At 35.0% G+C, this 23130-nt stretch overlaps 1 protein-coding gene and 1 long non-coding RNA gene across 3 annotated transcripts in view; one reads left to right on the forward strand and one right to left on the reverse strand.

Annotated features, from left to right (window-relative positions):
* Positions 1-23130, reverse strand: part of DGKB (diacylglycerol kinase beta) — an 835840-nt gene that overhangs the window by 579699 nt on the left and 233011 nt on the right. The window lies entirely within an intron of this gene.
* LOC129145322 (uncharacterized) overlaps positions 4967-23130 on the forward strand; it is a 56688-nt gene continuing 38524 nt past the window's right edge. Inside the window, exon 1 of the long non-coding RNA XR_008550743.1 lies at positions 4967-4999. This is a non-coding gene — a long non-coding RNA (uncharacterized LOC129145322). The remainder of the gene's footprint in view (positions 5000-23130) is intronic.

Consider the following 23130-nt stretch of genomic DNA (forward strand, 5'->3'; position numbering starts at 1 on the left):
CAGAAGTGTCTAATACTATTAAGTTTCAGAATGGAAACCCTGTACTAAGAATGGTAGAGTTTCATAAAGTAGTCCAAAAGTACGTAAGCAAATGATTATAGAGAAAAATTTTCCTACCACGAATTTGGCAAATAAAGTTATATTAGAAAACACACACATACATACACACACACACCTGCTACAAAGCCAGTAAGAGGCCAATTTTTGAAGAGATCCAATACTAAATAAATGTGTTTGGGCATTTTCCTAAATGTAGAAAGGAACAATAAAAGGATTACCAATAAGTTCAGAAACCTGATCAATATGGAAAAACATCAATTAAACCAAGACGCACAACTATTCTTCATGTGTCAGAAGATGGGAATAATGGCAGGAAGATTTGTCTATTTCTTCACTGCTATGAAGAATGCGTGATACAGAGTAATGCATCAAAAATATTTGTAAAATGAATACATGTGACATTTTTCAATAAGAAAAAAATGAAGTAGAAGATTTAGAAGAGATTTAGAGTTAAGAAAGAGAACATGGCACATAGTGTCTCATTTTTCTCTCTCCTTTTCCTAATGCAGCTGTCCTTTTAAAATGTAACAGAGAGAAAGAGAGAGAGAGAGAGAGAGAGAGAGAGAGAGAGAGAAAGGGAGAGACAGAGGACAGAGAGGAATGGGGGAAGGGAGGGCAGGGGATAGGGAACAAGAGAGGGAGGGGAGAGAGAAAGAAGGTGGCACAAATATAAGGGTTCTGGAGTCTATACACTAGGAACTAGACTGAATTTTAAGGACCACACACCCTTTCTTTAAATGGACATAAATGAAACTGTTCTTAATATACAAAGCTTTCATGGTTGGAAAAATGGTTTTCTTTCACATAGTTTGTATTTCCTTTTTTTGTTGTTGTTAAATATAACTACTGCCATATAAATAACCATGATTCCCAAAGGATGCCTTAACTGAGTTCACCAATTTAAAATAACACTGATACATAAGCATCAGGTCTATTCTTAAATTATTTTTCATACCTACCAAAAACATTACTTAACAATGTTCTTTGATTTAGCATGATCTTGTCATCTTAGGTCTTCACTTTTTGTGTCAAGAACATGTTCTCTGAATTGATCGAATCTAATTTGCACTTTAATGAGAAGAATTTAGAGATAATAGCTTTCTTAAAGAACTCAAAGTAAATTCTCTTTGGTTCTTGGATTTGGTTTATTTTTCCATCAAAATGCTTTGAATAAAACCTCTTTTTTATCCTTCTAGTGGAAGCCTGTGGTTAGTCACATATGTGATGTGACATGTAAAGAAATAAGAAAAATTAAGTGGGGTGCAGATGGGATAGCTTCTCCTAGGAAATCTTGTAACTAGTCTGACATAAGTCTGTGAAAAGAGAAATATTCTAAGTGCATTATTAAATCAAGAGTCACAGCTATTGTTTGTGCCTCAGATGGAGATGGGAATGATGTCAGCACTTTCTTATCATCTTTGTGTCTTTTTAATTGTGTAGAAAGAGAATGGCAATATTCAGTCAGAATTCCCTATGGTGCATTCACAGACTTCCTGTTTCCCAGAAAAAGGCTTTCTTTAGGCACATAAAATGAGTGCCAGGAGGAGTCCACTTTGCTGTCTGTTGGAAAGCAGAATAATTCTGGCATTCTCATCAAGTCAACGGATGTGCCACTTTGCTTAGTTGGTGGTAGGAGATAATTATGTTGGAGAAGTTGGAGCAGGCTCTTTGGTACATTGTACCTAGGCTAAAAACATATTTTTCATATGAGGGAAAACATAAATCTCACAAAGAAGCCACAAGCAATGTCCAGATAAATGAATCTGATGGATTGGATGCATTATTTATTAATCACTTTAAATGAAGATATCTAAATAATTATTAGTAGTCAGCATGTATGACTATAGTCATTTAAAAAATTAATGTACATCGTATGTATACAAATATAAATTATTATGATGACTGATATTATTTATTGGACTTCGTAAGTCCAAATGATAAGATAAGCAATGGAAAAATCATAGACATGAAAAAAGATGAGTCAAAATAGTAATCATAGTTCCTGAAATAAAAGTAGGATGAAATTAAATGGAATGCTAATGCTATGATTTTATTTAGAATTATCTGTTCATTCATCTATAAAATGAATGCTCCAAGTGCATGTTAGGTACTGTGCCAGATATTGGGTATGTCGTTATAAGCAAAACATAGGGTATCTGAGTTCTCGGATCTTGTTCAGAGGGAACACTAAACAAATCAACCACACAAATACATAATAATAGTAAACTGCAATGTTACATAGAACAAAAGGCAATAGAATTCTATGAGAGAATATGATAGGGACCCTAAATTAGATGAAGAGATTCGGAGAGTAACCTATAAGGAAATTCTATTTAAATTTAAGCATACAACCCAAAGGACACAAAAACATTGATTCAAAAGAACACCTGTAAACCTATGTTTATTGAAGCACTATTTACAATAGGTAAAACCTGGAAACAACCCAAATGCCCAAAAATAGATGACTGGATCAAGAAGATGTGGTACATATACACAATGGAATATTACTCAGCATTCAAAAAAGATACACTCATGCCATTCGCAGCAACGTGGATGGAGCTAGAAGGAATTATGCTCAGTGAAATAAGCCAGAAGGAAAAAGAAAAATATCGGATGGTTTCACTAACAGCAGGAATATAGGGGAACCAAATAAGACATTGGTGTAAAAAAATAATAACAGCACAAAACACAACAAAGCAAAAACAGACATAAATCAGAGACATCCTGCAGGGGAGGAGGAGGGAGAGGGATCAGAGGGAGGGAGGGAGGAGCACAGGGGACTGTGGTGATGGTGCACGGGTGCCTTGGGGAAGGAAATTCTATGGGGACTCAATCTGAGGGGGTGGGGGAAGCAAATATTGTTTAAAAAATTTTAAAAATAAAAATAAAAAATAAACTCAAGGATATAAGCTGAGCAACAGTTGTAAACTTAAGTGAGAAGAAAAATATTCTAAGCAGAAGCCCAAAAGTGTGTAGGGTGGGGTGGAGGGGGTTAGAAATTTTGAATTATCTCTAATGAAGACAAATATGACTGGAATATAATGAATAAGAGGGTAAGAGGCACCAGACTAGACTAGAAGAAAAATAAGAGCTATGTCATGGAGAGTCCTAGGGGACATAGAAAGGCTTTATCATGAGTAAATTATGAAACCATTGGAGCATTCTGAGCAGGAGATAATCCTGATCCACTTATAAGACATCCACTCTGACTAATGGATTGGAAGGGGACAGGAATGAAAATGGAAAGGCCAAATAAGGGGCTGTTCCAGACAAGACCAAATAAGGGGCTTGTTCCAGACAAGAACGGGTAATGCCTAACTAGGGAAGTGGTCACAAAGATACGGAAAAAAGGCCAAATATGTTTTTTCAAGATATGTTTGACAACAGTTTTAATGATGAAGACAATGTGTTGTGTGCAGGACAAGGGTATCAAAAAGACTCCTATATTTTTGGTTTTAACACAGTGCAGAAAGGTGGAATTTTAAAAAAGCCCCAATAGTGAAATAGTAGTCAAGTTTGAGAAAAAGGAGAAAATTAATGTTTTGTTTTATTATGTGTAACTAAATTCTGCCTTCAAGAAAAAACTTGAATTCAACTGCAAGGACTGCAATTAGCGGAATCTCTCTGCTCTTATTGCCTTCAGAATCCAATTAGGTCTTGAACCAGATCACAAACATCATGGGAAGGGATCAATCACTAAGGATGATGGATATGCTACTTTTATACAATAGAGGACTCCTTGAATGGTATGCATTTATCCCAGAACTTTCTGTGTGTTGGCTGAGACTTTGTCAGATCTGCATTGTGATTTGAAACCACTCATGTCCAAGCCTGCATCCCCAACTTCCTTTCTTTTCTCAAAAAATAAAAATCATTGTTTGAAGACTCTATGCCCAATCCTGCTTTTCCTCTTTTTGTGTTTCACAGAAATACATTCCTGGGAAGGCTTTGTGTCCCAAACCCCATCTGAATGTTTATTTCTTAGTGAAAGAGTCCACGTGTCAGGATCTCAATAGGAAATAAATATAATTAAAATGAACTACTAAGAGTTTAATAAGGGCCTCCCTGGGTGCAGGTTGAGCTCAGCACTGAAGATATTTGCAGCCTCTGCAGTGCCGGTTCAATCCCCGCCGGCCACGGAGATACACACATGGCGTGACAGACCTCTCCTGTCTCACCGGCTGCTCCCCTCAGCAGTGTATTTCATCAGTCTGCCTGTTCTGTTCCCCGCTCTGTCTCTGGTGAATCCTCTCACCCTCCTGCACATCTGGCCTGTACCGCAGTTCTTGTATAAATAAATAAATCTTTTTTAAAAAAGTGTTTAATAAAAGAATTATTGAGGAAGTATGGATAGGGGTTAAAAAACCTTATGATAATTGGTGCAGTGTCCCGGTCTTGCAAAAACTAGGAACTTCTTGACTGTAAGATTAAGAGACTTAGAACTACTGCAGCTAAGAAACTCAGAGTAGCTGTCTATACAGCATTATCTGATAGAAGTTAGGGCCATGGTTAGCAGAATTCATCCTTCTTTAAATGACTGAGCTGTGCAGAAGGTGGGGAAATAACTGTTCTTACTCTGTTCTCCAAATCTCCAATATCCTGAAGGTCTCACATAGAACAAACCCAATCACAAGTCAGAGGGCAAAGACAATCAGTAGTGCAGTCTCCATAAAACAACCTCATCAAGCACAGTGCAAAATGAGAAGAAGATAAAGCGAGCATGGCGTGGGGGAGGGGGTACTAATATGAACATTCTAGCATACCAGGGGAAAGAATGTTCTATGAATAACAGGACCCAAGACAAAACTCCAGAGTTCCCTTATTAGAATCTAGAAATAAAAAAAGCTCTCTCCTAGCCCACCCTCCTCCTTCTTTCAAAACAAAATCTAGTATGTGGTGTCAAAGAGACAAAAGAAGAGGAAGAAAAGATTCCTTCAAGGTGAGAGCAGAAAGCACCATTAGAAATTGCTGAGCAGTTAAATAAGATGAAGGTTGAAACATCCACTGACAATATGTTTATCACGGTGGCATTAGCAAAAATATTTCTTTGAAACTGGCAAATCAGATTGGAATGATTTGCATAGTAGGAACTGAGTTTAGGAGGACTGTGAATGTCTTCATCTCTTTGAGAAGTGCGATTCTGAGGAGGAGTAGGAGCTAAAAGTAGCTGCTGAGAGAAGAATGTAAAATCAAAGAATTTTTTGTAGGAATCACTGGACGAAATTTTAAAATTGAAGAGACGGGTTTACAGTGAGAATGGTTAGGAGAGAGTGGTTAGCAGAGAGAGGACCTGATTGGAATTTCAAAGTACTTAAAAATGCAGAAGGAGATACATTCCAGAAAATATGCCAGGGCCAAAATTAATCCTAACAATGAGTACAGATGCAAGTAGTTTTGTGGATTTGGTGCTTTGAAAATGGAAGAATTCTGGTTGATGCCTTTTTTCACAGTGATGTGTAAATCTTAGTTGTTAGATGAGAGTTTAATTGGGCAATGATGGATGACAAGGGGAGTAACAGTGAAGAAATATATATACAGATATGGTAAAGTAAAATTATTAAAGGAATGTAATAAGAAAAGCAAATAGTTAAAAGTCAATGGGATATTACTATTTATTAATTTATATGCATAAAAACCTGAATTAAAATTATTAATTGATAGACTAAGGTACTTCAAAGACAATCATATCTTTAAAATACCACCTTTGAATCAGATAGACCCGAATTCTCATTCAAGTTGTGAGCTATCCTCCTATGTAAAATTAATCGCTTAACCCATCTGAATTCAATTTCTGTCTCATGAAAAGTGGATAATACCACCCACCTTCGAGAGGTATTAGCATTTAATAAAATAACATGTGCACAATGCATAGCAAATGGAGGATTCTCATAGCAGTTATTTTCTCCTTGCTTTTTGTAAGTAAAGATTTAAGATATATTTGTAGCATTGAGTTTGAACATATAGACAGTATGCATATAGGGAAATAAACTGGAAGTCTATAAACCTTCAGAAGATTATGTGGGTGGCTTAATATGAGATTCATAATTGTGTTATTTTTAACTCTGCTGACACATAAAAACATCTAAAAGATAAAACTCAAGGGAAATCTTTGGTAATACAAAACAGGGAAATACATCAAGCTTTGTATTGACTACACTTTGTAGTCATGGCCTTGAACTTGGTTTATCATTTCATTCTTTATAAGAAAATTAATTTAAGTGAATTTTTAATTTGCTTTCTTTTCACACACAATTTTAAGGAGAACATCTCTTAGAATAGAAATTGGAAGGTTAGATAAAAATGGTGCTCATGTACAAGGGCAGAACCTTTCTCATTATGAAATACTGTCAAGTGCTCTAGTAGATTCTACTTTCCAAGAATCTCTCTTATCTCATATGTCCTGCTATTTTCTTTTTTTATACTTTTTTAAAGATTTATTTATTTATGTATACAAGAACTAGGGTACAGGCCAGAGTTGCAAGGGGGAGAGGATGTACCAGAGACAGATTGGGGAGCAGAGCAGGCAGATTGACTGAAACAACTGACTGTTGTTCATGATGAGGGGAGCAGCAGACAAGACAGGAGAGGTCTGCTGTGCAGAGGATGGAACTCATGCTGCAGAAGCTATGGATAGCCTCACAGTGCTCTGCTTAACTCCTTGCGCCACCAGGGAGGCCTATGCCCTGCTGTTTTCCTTCAGTAGATGTTCTCATTTTTTCCCCTTGTCCTGTGAACACCTCTGAGTAATTTAACCAATATATTACAACAGATAAAATGCTATGTGTCGGGCCTCCCCTGGTGGCACAGCGGTTGAGCGCTGGGCTGCGAGGCTGCCTGCAGCCTCTGCAGCACCGGTTCGTTCCCCGGCCACCGGCGAGGGTCCCACAAAAAAAAAAAAAAAAAAAAAAAAAATGCTATGTGTCTTCTGTGGCTAAATCATAAATGGCTGTTCACTTCGGTCTTGCTTTATGTCATGGGACATATACTCTTGAAAGCAAAGCAACACATTCTAGAAAGCCCAAACTAGCCCATATATCATAGGTGCATCAGCCAATAGCTCAGCTGTGAAGTGCCAGTCAATACTCAGCATTAACCCCGCCAACATGGGAGAGATCTCAGATGATTCTGGTCCTAGATGTCAAGTCATCACCTTTTCCAAACTAGAAATCTTCCCAGGTGAGGTATTGGATAAATTGGAATAGAAACAAGTCAAACCATTTATGCCAATTCTAAAGCCTAACTTACCAAATCCACATGCGCTCAATAAAAGGGTTATTTTATAGCACTAAGCATTTGGTAGTTTTTTATGCCATAAGTAACCAGAGCAAGTGATTTAGGGTAATATTTTATACATATGAAAGTAGCAAAAACATCATTACATTATAATTATTATTTAAAAAATTGTTTATATCTTGAATGGTGTGTGTGTGTGTGTGTTTGACTCTTAATTCTCCCTCTTTAATTATATGGTCAATTTCATATAATATCAAATTTTCATCTTCCTCTAAAGTGAAAAAAAAAGATTATGGGAGTGGAAGAAACAACTATGTTTCTTCTAACTTTGGACTTCACAGTCTGTCTACTGGTGATAGACTGCCTCATGAAATAGAAAATAAGAGCTAGCTTAATACATTAGAAAAAGACACAGATCTTGAACCCAATAAGAGAAAAGATTCATTTTATAGGCTATTTTTGTTTGCAGGGGAAAAAGTCTGTTTATATCTTTTATAAAGATTTCCAAATACAAATACAAACTGAAGTAAAGAGAAGAAATTGAAAAAGGATAAAGGATAACCCCTTCATTCACCCCCATGAGGGAATACAGATTAAGGAAAATGCCACTGAATGTCTTGTTTTGCTTGAAATCTGACCTGTGACTTTTCCATAGGAACTTTTATTTCCTAGAATGTTGATTATTGCACCTTGATAAGTTCATCTTATACTGTTTTCATGCCCAGCATAAGAAAACATAAATTCACTAAAAAAATAATTCTCCAACCATTAACTCCTTTCCTAAAAAGCTTATGATTTAATACATATTGGGGCTCTGTATTGTATTAAAATACAAGTGTTCACAATTTTCTTCTACTAATTAAGCTATAAATAGTTTGAAGACCTTCCTTGAAACTGATGATTGTTAGTAAGGAACTAATATATTTCAAATCTTTAATCCCTGGAAAATATTCAACAGTAAGCTGTTATTCAGCTTCAAGTTAGAGCACAAAACTGCCTAAGGAAAATCATTATAGAAGTACGCTAGGGACCTTTCACCAAATTCAATCTGATGTCTTCTCTGAGAAACAAGTAATGCTTGCAGTAAATCCACAGCATCAGAACAAGGAGCTGTATTCAATTTTTAGAGACACAGAGATAGAGGGCAGAAATAGAAAAATATATATTTTAGTCATACATAATTTGGTTTTCCTCTTAAAAACCTCTATCTTAAACTTTCCATGAACATCATGAATCACCAGAAACACCACTGAAAAACATTTGCAGTGTAATTTTCTCATTTGGCTTTCTCTATTTTCACTAGTATTGAAATGTGAGAAGCTGCTTTTTCCTGTAGCTAAAACATCATTTTTTTTTAAATGCCCCAGAGTATCAGTGATATTTTAACCATAAACTGCAGAAACTTTTAGAAATGAACCTCAGTGTAATATAACCATTTTTTCCTCAAAGTTATCTAAAAATTTGTGATTGATGTAAATTTCACCTGATATTCCATAAGCAAAAATTTCATTGTCTCCATGCTTCTGGTCATTTATTTTTCAAAGATTTATCTCTGCATACAAGAACTGGGGTGTAGGCCAGAGGTGCAGGGGTCAGGAGGACAGTATGGGTGAGAGGTTTAACCTGAGAGAGTGGGGTGCAGAGCAGTCAGATGTACCAAATACACTGCTGTGGGAAGCAGCGATCAAGACAGGAGAGGTCTGCTGTGCCAAGTACTGCCCAGTGGCTGGCAATAGCTTGACCCCTGCACCACCAGGGAGACCTCTCCTTCTGGGCATTGCATTACTTCACACCTTTATCACATCTCCCCTCAACTGTTAGTAGTAAGTCCTCTTAAGTCCATTCCCAGCACAAAGTATTTTTCCAAAGTACAGCTGCCTGTGAGTACTATATCTGACAGCTTTTACGAGAGTCCTTTGACTTATAGGATAATGTCCATTTTGCATATCTAAACATATACAGTTCAATCATAAATTCTAAAATGGTTAGGAGCATGTTATTTTAGTATAGTAACTTGACAACTGTTCTAAAGCAGTCACTTTAAACAATATTATCTTGTTTCCATCCTGTTCTCATCTTGGGCAAAATGATACTACAAATGACCTCAGGACAACTACATCTGTTGTATAAGGTAACCAGTGCCCGCCGCATAATCCATGTTTAATTTAGTCTAGGATTGAATTGAAAGAAGGATTCTGGTTTTTTTACAAATGAAGCTTTTATTCTTAATCTGTAAATGTTTATCTGCTGAATTACAAAAGAAAAGATAGATTAATGAAATTAATCTATGTATGTTACTTAGACCAAAGGAAAACAATTTTAAGTTTGTGTAACCAAAGCAAGATAAAAAATTAATCTAATTCTGAACTGGAATAATTGCTGGGCAGAAGCGTAACAGGATATAATGTACTCAACTGTGCCCACAGGACAACCTTCAAAAAACAGATACCCTGACAAACTGAAATATATTGCAAATATTTCAACATAGGTTTCTTTAAAAAAGGCTACAGAAATTCAATTTAATTCCTTTTGAGAATAATTCAAGGTGTGAAATGAGGTTGTAATATTTTAAATCAGGTCTCTCGCTAAAAAGATAGTGAGCGCAGCTGTTTGGAGATCAACAGAGAAATAGCACACCTCGGCCTCCACTGGTTAGAATGGCCTAAATTTAGCAGCTCTTGGAAATCCAGGGAGAGCCTTAATCACCCCGTGAGGTCAACTTTCAGCTAACAGATTCCCTCTTCAATGTTCTTTCAGGGAAAGAATAGATATCCTCTCCACTTAGGTATGTATTTTCAGTCTTCAATTATCTGTTACAAATATATGTCTATGAAGAGAATAAAAACTTGAAAATTGGATTGTGTAAATCATATTTCCACTGAAAAGCAACACAAACACATGCATGCACTCTTGTATGCACATAAGCACACACATACACCTACAAATACATGAACATTTTGTCAGACTGAGCATTGTGCCCTCTGAGGTTGTAAGTGATTAAGTTCTTTAAGTAAAGTCACAGATAATTACAAAAGGTTTTTTTTTAATACAATGTTTTTGGAAAGCTCAGATTGTTTTTCTTATTCTTGTTCTAATGTCTGAATAATAACATGCTCTTCAATGTTGATTAGATAACTACTTTTGATATAATGTCTTTTATTTTGCAGAATGACTCATTTATATATTCAAAATTTTTTTTTTATCCTGAGTAGTAAGGCAAAAATGTAATCAAAATGTATTGTAAAATATCCAAAAGACAATATATAAAAGTATCATTTGTATAGTAATCTTAACAGCATTTGTTGTCGATATGCTAATTTAGATGATATACATGAATGATTTAAATTAACATTTTAAGAAAATGTTAATTATTGCATTTGAATAACTGAAGCACATATTTCTATCAATTTTAATGACAGAAATAATGCCTTAGTCACATATAAAATCTAACATAGTGATGATTGTCACTCTCCTTAATTGTATCATATCATCTGGCAAAGATAAAGGAATTTTGCAGATAATGAAAGACCCTAATTTTTCTTGACTTAAAATTCATCAAAAGGAAGATCATGCTGGATGACTAACTGGGTGAAATTGATCTAGTCAAGTGAGCAAATCTTCTAAAAGCAGCAACAGAGTTTCTGTCTTTGTCTTTGTCTCTCTGTACCACCCCTCGCCCCCACCCAACTCCACTCCCTCTTTGAAGAAGTTTCCAAGGAAATAAATCCTGCCAACAGCCTCCAGCTGAGTATAGCACTACAAACACCTTATTTCTGCCCTGTGGAATCCTGAGCAGAGAACTCAGCTAATCCATACCCAGATTCCTGATCTGAGAGATACTAAATAGATGTTGCCTGAAGCTGTCAAATTTGTGGCAACTGTGTACAGAAAAATCATACAATGGCTATCAGATGGCACCTTGTTGTTACTTTAATTTGCAAATTTCCAATTCTAGGACACAGAGTACTTTTCATGTGTCCACTGGCCACTCACATATGCTTTTTAATATACCCCATTTATAATTTTTTTCCATAATTCTATGGGATAATTTTCTCTTTTCTTTTTCACACGGAGGGGTTTTTCATAAATACTTTTACTGCTTTAGCATTTTTTCTGTTGTTGATGGCATCTCTATTGTCAACGTTTTAAACTTTACCTTATTTAAAAGTATTGACTTTATGCTATTTCATAGAATGTTATTCTTTCCTATACACACTAATGGTCCCTTCTAAATGAGTAGTATGTCTGTGAGGTCACACATCATTCTGCAGTTACAGTCCTTTTTTTTTTCCCCCAATCCTGATTCAATTACATTCGGCTATAAAAATATATATTCTATTAATTCACAGAAAAAAAATAAAAGTATCAACTTTAATACTAAAATTTATCATACATGCTTTTTAATACTACATGGAATTATAAATACCTCAATAACGTGATTCTAAAAAATATAAATATCCAGTGAATGAGTCTCCTGGCATGTGGATACTATCTTACTTGACTTATGACCTTTTAGAATTAATCACCATAGGCTACTAGTTCTCAGTTATAATTAAGGTTCATATACTAGAAACTTACAACAGCATTTTTCTGTGTAATACGAATGAGTATTAAAGATTGTGGTGAGGAACAGGTAGGTGAAGACAAAACTCATTTCCAATATTACTTTAAAATACTTTAAAAAAAACATACCTAGGAAACTAATACACTTATTGGGGCTTTTGTTTTTAGTTGTCCCAAAGAGTTGCTGCTTCACTGGAAACTGTCAGCATTGCAGTATGTTTTATGTTCTTGGGTCTAATTGTGACCACCAGACTGTCCACAGTAGAACTCTATATTCGAAACTACTGTCCACAGTAGAACTCTATATTCAAAACTAACTACAGTTAGAAGGGCTTGAATTTCAACAGTAACACACATCAAAAAAAACAGCATGATTATACTCTTCTCATAAATGTTTTAGGATTGGAATGTACTCTTTTGAGAAAAAAATAAAAATAGCTGTAGAGATATAAATATATGTGGACGCAATAGAAGACACATGTGAAGGGACAATAAATTCTGCATTATATTAAGATCCTACCCTGTGGATTGTGAATGAACAAGATTTGTTAAGCAAGGTGGCAGTATGAAGGGAATCTAAAGACTTGGCTTGTAAAAAACGTATTGTCAATAGGTGGTAGAGCACCATGAGAAATATTAAGTTGTCAAAACATCAGAAGGTAACAGATCAAGAGTAAGGGAGAAAAGAAAGAACTGTCAGCAGAAAACCAATAGAGGGGCCTCCCCTGGTGGTGCAGGAGGTCGAGCGCAGCGCTGTGAAGCTGCCCACAGCCTCTGCAGCGCTGGTTCGATCCCAGCTGGCCGGCAAGGGTCCCACATGGCGCGGCAGACCTCTCCAGTCGTGCCTGCTGCTCCCCTCAGCAGTATATTTCATCAGTCTGCCTGTTCTTTTCCCCGCTCTGTCTCCAGTGAATCCTCTACACCCTCCCACGAATCTGGCCTGTACCCCAGTTCTTGTCTAAATAAGAAAATCTTAAAAAAAAAGAAAGAAAACCAATAGATATGAATAGGAAACTTAGTAAATGACCAAAAGATAGAGACCAAGAAGAACAGAATGGCAGTTGATAAAATAAAACCAGAGTAGATAACCATATGAAACAGTCAAGTGACAGTGACAAGCGCAGGTAATCCTCACAGGTTTGGGGGGAAATAAACATGATTTTAAAGAGTATATGGAAGCTCAATGGTTTCACAGGATTTCACAGTTGATTTGGAAAGACAGACATACACGCATTCATCTTTACATGAGGCAGCTTGATGAATGCAAGTACTTCAACAAAACAGAGGTAGATTATGACTGGGAGGATTAGAGAATGCTGCACAGGAGTTCTAATGAAAGCTTGACCTTGAATTATGTGTTTTCCAAGAGAAAGAGAGAACATGAACAAGTAAGAGGGCATTTAGGCATTAGCAACATCTCAATAAGTAATCAAGAAATGATCCATCCCTGCAGAGTATGGGCTATATATGGATATGAGAAGCCAAACCGAAGAAGGGGTAAAAGAGCTTGATGCGTAGACAAGAAAGAGGAAAGTAAAGAGACATAGAGCCAGTCAAGGCTTCTCATTAGTTTCAATAAAAAAGATTTGATTATTTAGTTATATGTGCAAAGAACTATGTTATTGTGTCATTATAACAGAAATAGATAATATAAATGAGTTAAAAAGAAGATAAGAAACTTTGACTTTAAAGAGGGTGGAAGTACAGGGGATTACAGCTTTTTATCTTTAGAATGCATCAAAGTAGAAAGACATAACCAGCGCTATAGAAAGATAGAAAAGACATATTTTCAGTTTGTTTGTTTTTTTTTGTTTTTTTTTTTTTTTAGATTTCATTTTATTTATTTATACAAGCACTGGGTACAGTCAGAAGCGCAGGAGGGTGAGAGAATTCACCAGAGCCAGAGCAGAGAGCAGAACAGGCAGAAGGACCGAAGGACACTGCTGAGGGGAGCATGGCAGGAGAAGTCTGCACGCCATGTGGAACCCTCGCCCGGCGGCCGCGGATCGAACCAGCGTTGCAGAGGCTGCGGGCAGCTTGCAACCCAGAGCTCAACCACTGCGCCACCAGGGAGGCCCATATTTTCAGGTTTTTTAAATTATTATTTTAAAAGCTCACAAATTTTTCCTTTCTCCCCTCACCTTTTCCCAACCAAATGAAACACCTGGAATGCATAAATGGCTGTCTCACCACAGTCATGTTAGTTGCAAAGCCCCCACCCATGTTAGACTACACACTCACAGCAGTTGTTAGGCACAGCATATAGTCACAGTTATAACAAAACCTACTAATAAAAATTTAGGCAATTATAATGAACAGCCATACGAACAGAAAATTGGACCAAGAAATAAGAAACAATTTGATGACCTCTATTCATTTTCACTATCACAAACAAGATGACAAGAAACAATGTCATCATCTTTAGAAATAATAGAAAAAGCAGTCTTGTATTTTCATACTTAAATGATGGATTCTATTAGCAATGTGCCAGGTATTTCCCTTGTTAAATACTTTCTATGACTAAAAAGGAGAGCGTAATATACACTTAAAATACAATCTATCTATTCTGTCATTTAGATATTGTGATATTTTTATAGCATAAAGCACTTATTTGAAAATGTTTTATATTTCAAATCTATAAAGGTTTTTCTAACAAAAGACAAATGTCATTCACTCTTGATAATGCATTCCCTCTCTTATAATGTAAGTGCTTTGAGGACAAAATATACTACACTTGCTCTTAGCCAAAAGGCCGAGAAGCAATGGGGACAAAATATAAACTCTAGTGGCCTCCTTAGGTTAAGTCTCAGCGCTATCACTGTGATGACCTGAGTTCAATCCCCAGCCATAGAGCTGATCCACATGGTGCAGCAAACCTCTTCTGCCTCACCCACTTCTCCCCTCAGCAGTGAATTTCTGTAGACCTCCTGTTCTGCTCCCCACTATGTCCCCGGTGAGTTCTCTCACCCTCCACACCTCCGGCCAACACCCCAGTTCTTCTATGCAAAAATAAAACTACATATATATTTTAAAAATCTGAACTCTACAATAAACAATAAAAATCTATGTGTGTCACCAATTTTCTATCTCTTCTATAGTGTAGATAATATCTAATAAGTTGGTACTGGAGAAACTTTTCCAAAAGTCAGGTAAAAACTAAGATAAGTCAAGAAGAAAAGGAAATAATTTTAAATGGTATATTGGTATAATTTCCAAACACAGCTGTTCCATTCTCTTTTTTATCACATTCTAAAGCTGAGCTGACTATTTCATTGACATAATATTAATTGGAAATGCTCCATTAGATGATTTTACTGCTATTTATTTATCAGTTCTGGCTTCAAACCAAACAGATACATGTTATTTATAGTTAGAGGATTGTGTGAAATGAGCTCTCTCCTGAAGTTTAACCCATGAGAATATTACATTGTTCATGAAGTCAGGAGCTCTGTGAACATCGTTGTTAATGTATGCAAAATTGAGCGAATATATGTGAATGAACACCTAGAAGTAGCAAGTAAAATTCATGGATTTTTGGTGAAATTTTCTAAATGGTCTATGATGCTAAACATTAAAATAAAAAGTTTTCTGGGAATTCAAAATGATGCTCTGACTTCCTTCACATACGTTGATTGCTACATAATATCACTACACTACCTGTATCTTTGTAAGAAAATCAATTATTAGCAGTGGCACAGGACTTTGTAAGAAAATCAATTATTAGTAGTGGCACAGGAATTCAAACTCAGAATTCAAATTCAGGATGATTTTCATACAATCTCATTTCATTTCAGCATATCTGGCATATATGTGTAATGAATCCTAGACCATTGAAATTCTTTGCCCATTATATTTACTGTATGGATTACATAAACTTACTTGATTTTTCACTATTTCTATTTTTAATGTTTTATATTTATCAGACCTAGAGGCATCCAATAAAATGTCCAAAATTATTTCTGCTCATTTAAAATTTTAAAAAGGAAATATGTGTATTACAGAGATTTTATAATATATATTTGTTAAAATATTTGACTTCTAGAAATGTGTAATATTGTTTAAAGATAAAATAAGTTCTCAATGAATATAAAAATATTTAATTTTGTGTTCTCTATAACTTAAGAATGTTTTAACCCATTATATGTATTTAGTGTTTATAAAACATTCTGATTGAGCTTATAATATTATTTCCATATTCTGGATAAGAACACTGAGATGAAGTGTTTAACTTAATTGTCTCAGATCACACAATTAATAAATGTTGGAAGCAGAATTCAAATTCATGGGATCCAGTGGAGACACCTAGACACTTAGCTGGTTAAAACCATTTAATAAAGTTGTATCTCCTCACTCACCTTCACAATATTTTTTGTATATGTGTGTCTTATTTTATGCAATTCAGTTCTATTGCATTAAATGCATTATGTTGGTAACAATTACATTTGCTTCTTTTTCCTATACTTTTCTAAGGAATGTTTTGTTCAAAATAATTTTCAATAGAACTTATTTTATATTAGATGCTGCAACAGGTGATGATAAGAGCACTAGTAGAGAGTCACGAAATGTATAGACTTCGTCATGGCAATGACCCCTAAGCAAAAGACTGAGCCTTTTTAAGGATGTTACTCTTAATTTATTTTTATTTGATGGATATGGGAATCATTTTATAATTACTATATATTTATAATTTGGTATACAAGTATGAAATGCCTCTTCAACTCTTCAACTTTGACCATTTTTCCATTTTTTTACATATTTTCTAAGTGTAATATTTTAACTAAGCACTAATTACTTAGGTATCTTATTTGTTACAACTATTTTTCTCATTTAAATTTTTAAAAATCAGAACATAATTTGAAATGAAGGTAATAAAAATAAATTAATAGGTCATCAAAGTTACTTATATTACAATTAAATAGGAAACTAAAACTTCACAGCATACTATTTTCCATGAGAAAATGTAAACTCACATTAAATTCAGAAAATGACTACTACCTATTTGTATTCATGATAAATAAGAATGCTATCATATGAATTAAAATATATTGTTTTAAGGTTTGGGATATTGTAATATAAATCAAGGAGATATTAAATTAGTAGTGGAACATTAACTTTGAAAAATTAGAATTATTTTATGGTTCTTGTCCCAATTAATTTGCCTCCAAAAGTTTTTTTAATAATTAATCATTTTCATTTTATACAATAGTTTTGGGTAGATACATTTCTATAGATATTTCCATGTGTCCCTACATGAAATAACAGCATCTATATGTAAAATATACAATAAAGTGCAAACACACATGGACATACATATGCACACAATCAGCACAGATCTGCTTTAATGGACCAGAAGAGCACTAGAAATACAAATCAATAAGAATTTATGTGGCATCTGCATGGCCTAGTATGTTTAGTATGTTTCCATATTCTAATGACACAAAGGTAAGTAAAACAAAATACTTGCCTTTAAGAAGTACAGTCTGGTTGAAAATGGGTAATATATGATGTGTGTGTTTGTGTGTGTTCCCACTTGCACTGGTATAAACATAGTTGTGATGTTCAGACATCATGATGGGAAAACAACTCAGTTTGGGTAGATATATAAGAAATGGTTTTACAGCAAATGGGAAATTTTAATAAAATCCTGTTGAAACACTACAAATTAATCAGGCAGAGGGAATAATATATGTAAAGATAGAGAAATGCGTAAATAGCTAAGAGTGTTACAAACCATTTAGCAGAAATATAGACAGGGCAGAGGCTACAGAAGAGGAAGAAAGAATGGACTCAGAAGCCCTATCATGCCACATTGAGACATTAAAGTTTTATTTTTCAGGTGATGGGTCACTATTGTTATAATATTATTTGGAGGGGGGAAGAAAAATGGAAAAAATAGAAAGAAAAAATATATGAGAATTCTTGGCTTTATTCACCGCCTAGACAGAATGTTGGAATTCATTTGCCAAAGGACCGGGGGCAGGCCTCTAGTCAGGAGGGCTGAATGCTACAAGCAGAGATATAATAAGGTAGATACAAAGATCACAGAATGGGGATGAAGAGGGAATGGCAGATTCTAGAGCTATTCCAGAGTTACCGGCATAAAGAAGTGAAGACCTATTGATGAGCTTAAGTATGATAAAATGACTTAAGCAAAGGTTTTCTCCAATAATGAGACCCTGGAAAAGCAAAGGATGTGTGTTATGGCTGGGGGGAAAAAATGAATTTAATGAAATGATGTTGCATTTCTGATACCTGTGAGTCCAGATATATCTACATTCAGATCCATTCCCTATTTTCCCCACTTCATTTCCCTGATTCTTTAGAATATATATGCAGGAACTAGCATTGACTCCTTGATGTCAATTATAGTGTTAGCTGATTTATCTGCCAAAATAATCAAATCAACTGACTAGTGATTGTTAACAAAATACTAACCAAAGATCATTTTGTATAGGACATAACATTCTTAAGGTGAGTTTTCCCTTGGATATAATTTCAAACTGTACAAAAAGTGAATACAGAAACAGAAATTGGAGATTTGGAGTCAGACAGACCAGGACTGAATTCCATCTTTAATCCTAAGTAACTTCTCTGCAGCGCCCTTTCCTCATCAACACGCAAACTCCATGTAAACGTGGGCTTCCGTGTTCTAGTTTTAATCTGACAAAAAAAAAAAAAACACTTAGGTCAACCTCTCACTGACAGCAACATGGATTAAGTGGAAGGTTCTGTGTAAAATACAGAATGATTTCTTTTTTTTTAAGATTTATTCATTTTATGCATACAAGAACTGGGGTAGAGGCCAGAGGCGTGGGGCGGGGGGTGAGAGGATTCACCAGAGACAGAACAGGGAAAAGGCAGATCGACTGAAATACATTGCTGAGGGGAGCAGTGGGCGAGTCAGGAGAGGTCTGCTGCACCATGTGGGTCACCTCCCTGGCTGGGTATCAAACTGATGCTGCAGTGGCTACGAGTAGCTTCATAGTGCTGCGTCTTAACCCCTTGCACCACCAGGGAGGTCCCCAGAATGATTTCTTATACACATTTTCCAAAACAAGACATCACCTAAAAAATCTCCTCAGGTGACTGCTCCCTTCTGTAGCTGCCCCACATGTTTACCTCTCTCCCCTCCTTAGAGAGTCTCATTCAGACTTCCTCTGCGCCATAGATCTGATTGATCCCTAAAACCCATGTCTTCTCATTTTAACTCTCCCCACCATTTCACCTTTAATGAGCAAGATAATTTCACTAATTTTCCATTTTCCTTCTTTAGAAGTGGGAGAGTGAATTTTCTGTTAAATATATTATGAGAAAACAATACTAACCTCAAGAGAATGTGATGAAGTAAAAGGCCTAAGAATCTAGCACAGTTTCTATTGCATATTTAAATGTTCAAATCAATGTTAGTGAACTGTTAGTTTCTTGCTTCCCTGCACAAATGCAAATTCCCAAACAATCTTGGAAAATGAAGCTATAAAACAGCTCTATGAAGACTTTTGAAAGACGTTCTCATAGTGTTTGTCTTAGAGGTAAAGATAGAACAAATTTTATCAAGTTAGAAGGATAGTCCCTCTAGGTATTATAATCTAAACATTGTCAGACTCCTTTATAACTAAATGTTATAAATTCTACCTTGGGGTAGCAACTACTAAATTAAGCAGGCCCACGGAGATGAACCATGGCATTGTGCCAAAGGGATTATTACATACAACAACAACAAAATTACGTTCCTCATCAAGATGAGTAATGGAAAACTAAAGACAACCTATGCAATTCTTGGAAAATGAACTATAAGTATTTAACAATGGCTTTCACTTCATGTTGGAGACTTTTAGACTCATATGTTTAGACAAAATTAAACAGTGTCCAAAATTTCTTGTGCATTTTAAAGTTTAAAGATTACCTTTCAACTAACATACTTTATTACAACTTTAAAGTTGGGCACATTCCTGCATAAACGGAACATTCTTTCCATTTTTAGGAAAATGTTTGAACTGCCATGTTATGTGACAGTATTGTTATTAATGATCATTTTTAAATTAATTCATATCAAACAATTAAACACTTCTGTAAAGAAATGTGATCAATCTTATCTCAGTTGAAGCTTTTCTGAAAATTTATTCTCATTGAATTATACAAAAGCAGTTCACTAATAGGAAAGAATATATTATGTACATTTACTGCATATGGGCATCTCTCCAATTGATACCTAATTTATCTTTTAAACAATTATATAACAATATATTCATATTTTCAAATTACTATGTATTTACAATAATTTACTCATATCTAGACAGTATCAATAATTCATGACATAGTACTAAACAAATAAAAAAGGTATATAGGGGCCTCCCTTGTGGCACAAGGGGTTAAAACGCAACTTATGAAGCTGTCTGCAGCTTCTGCAGCAAGAGTTATATCCCTGGCCAGCCAGAGAGATACCCACATGGCACAGCAGACCTCTCCTGACTGGCACACTGCTCCCCTCAGCAGTGTACTTCGGTCAATCTGCCTATTCTGTTCCCCACTATGTCTCTGGTGAATTCTCTCACCAGATACCCCCACACCTCTGGCCTGTACCCCAGGTCTTGTATACGTAAATAAATAAATCTTAAAAAAAAAAGATTTACCAACTAATGTTCATGGTAAAGGAACAAAAATCTTGTTTATGATTTGGAAGGCTATTAAATAATATTTTGTATTTAACCACATATTTTCTTTAATTATGTGCTTCCAGACTCTTCTTCCACCACTTTATCCTTAAATTTCCCTTTATCAAAAATCACTCGTTTATAATACCTAGGCCCAGAGTTATATCATGGGAATCTTGGCTCCATTTGCTTTTCCTTGGGTGATCTTACTCATCTGTGGAATCCACTGCTACCCATATGAAAAAGTCTCTTAACCTTATCTCAGCCAGTAACCGCTCCTCACATCCAATCAAACCGAGGCATATATTAACATATTAATGAGGCAACTTCATCTAGGTATCTTACAGATACCTTAAATGAGTGCTCTCTCCACTTTCCTATTTACTCTACCTTGTAGCTTTCCATAACCTGCAATGTAGGTACACGAGCGACATTTTTTTTTACATTGAACAAATGAGTGAAAAGAAATGAATTAACACATAAATCAATGAGTTATTTTTTAAGAAAATATCTTGAACTTCTGCCCAGAATATTTTCCTGCCATTTTTGAAACAGTATTTTCCCATTTCTCTAATTATGAAAATACTGACAATAGCTATTTTTTACATTTTAATTTTACCTTTTTTATTTAATGGAGCACCACTGTTTTATATCCTTGTTCATATTTTGACAGTATAGGATTTCTCCCCTCAGGTGTAATCCCCTTAGCTCTTCTACCACCAAAGCACCCATACTCCTTCACCATAGTCCCTTGCACTCTTCCTGCCCACCCTTCTCATTCTTTCTGTCTTGCCCCTCTCCGTGCTTCAGATCTAAGGTCAATTTTCAAGGGTTGGTTTTAATGCTACTAGGCAAAGACTAATTTAAGTCTGACCTTAAGAAAATTTATTTCTAACTAATGTAAGTCACCCTGATCTTATTTACTATCCTTAAAATCATCCCCATACAGCTTCTTAATCATCTATAAAGTATTTGTTGTTCTCTGCTAGGGATGATACCAATATGCCTAAATGTTTGGTATGTTAATACCTAGAATTTGGACCAGCTTAAAAGGACTGAGCCTCTTATAAAACATGCACAGTACTATGCTGAGAAAAAAGTCCTCGGAACACATATCGCTTTGTCAAACCATTAACAAACATTCAGTCAACCTTTACTAAGTGCCCAGCACAGATTAAATTTTGTTAAAAAAAAATTCATTATATTAATTGCTATATATGGAGAGATATAATGATGGATGGCATGGCACAGGCATTAGATGATCATTATCAAAACAAATTTTAAGTTTTACTCATTTAATTTTCATCCTTTATCGTCAATGACCTTTAGAAGTTTGAAATGTAAGCATTCTCAAATGCTTTTTGCTAAAACTTCTATCATCCATGTGGCGCTTTGCCCAAAATAAAGCTATCACTGAGACAGGGCTGGAATTCTTAAAAAATTAACCTCTCTAAGTTCTTTGTGAAGCAAAGGGCAAAACTGGTGATTCATTAGATCTAAAAATAAATATGAGTTTGTAAAAGATGAAGAATGGAGCATCATAAATCTTTTCTACAGTTCAATGTAAGAACCCATTATATATTAATTTGCTCATATTGTTCATTATATAAATATGCTACCTACAAAGTATACCTAGATTTTCATTTGAATGCTATTATAAGTAAAAAAATGATAGAATAAGAATAAAAACTAAATGGTATACTGGCTACCACTACACACCCACTCCTCAATACACAAATAGCCACAGTCTTTTTTTTTAAATTTTATATATTTTTTACATCATTTTTCATTTGTGTACAATGTATGCATTTTCATCTTGGTTATAGTCCCCATAATAAATGATTAAAATGCTTTACTATTGAGTCCAGAGGCAGGATCAGAATCCTGTGGTAAACAGCACTAAGGCAAATACTACTAATTGATTATTATTGGACCTACAATGATATTTATTTACACATGCTACAGAATCATAGAATTTACAGACAGTAGCTCAACCAAGTGTCTGTCTAATATCATATTACATTCTACATGCCTAGTGCAATTCTAATTGAGGATAAAAGCTACATAAATATTGGTCAAATAAATAATATAATAATTTGATGAATGTTTCTATAGCAGTGACATCATCATCACTGCTCAAAGGACCCAAATGACTGAAAAAATTCTAGAAAGGAACTTTGCTCTCATTTTGCTGATCAAAGAGTAGCATCATTTATAATAATAATGGGAAAATCAAATCATCCTAAAAGAGTAAGAAAATTATCCTGTCTGAGAAATATTAGGACTTTGCAAAATCTGTTTAACTTAGGAATAATTTATTATCTTCAAGAAGTTCTTGTTTAGTAATAACTTTCTGGCACCTAAGGTCAATGTGACCAGCACCTCTTTTTATGTCTTCTCTGAAATCAGTCTTCCACTCAAGTACTTACTCACTTTAACCCATCTTTACCTGTTCTGCTCTAAAGGACAAATTGTCATTTTCACATTTTTTTAATCATGATGATAGCCATCTTAACTGCATCAACTAAAAATACTTAAAATATTCAATATATTAATTTCTCTATGTTCTGATCACACAAAGTAAAACAACAGGAAAATTAGACTATAGATTTAGTAACTGAAG

The sequence above is a fragment of the Talpa occidentalis genome, unplaced genomic scaffold (genome assembly GCF_014898055.3).
Source record: "Talpa occidentalis isolate TD23 unplaced genomic scaffold, MPIMG_talOcc4v2.1, whole genome shotgun sequence".
Taxonomy (NCBI): Eukaryota; Metazoa; Chordata; class Mammalia; order Eulipotyphla; family Talpidae; genus Talpa; species Talpa occidentalis.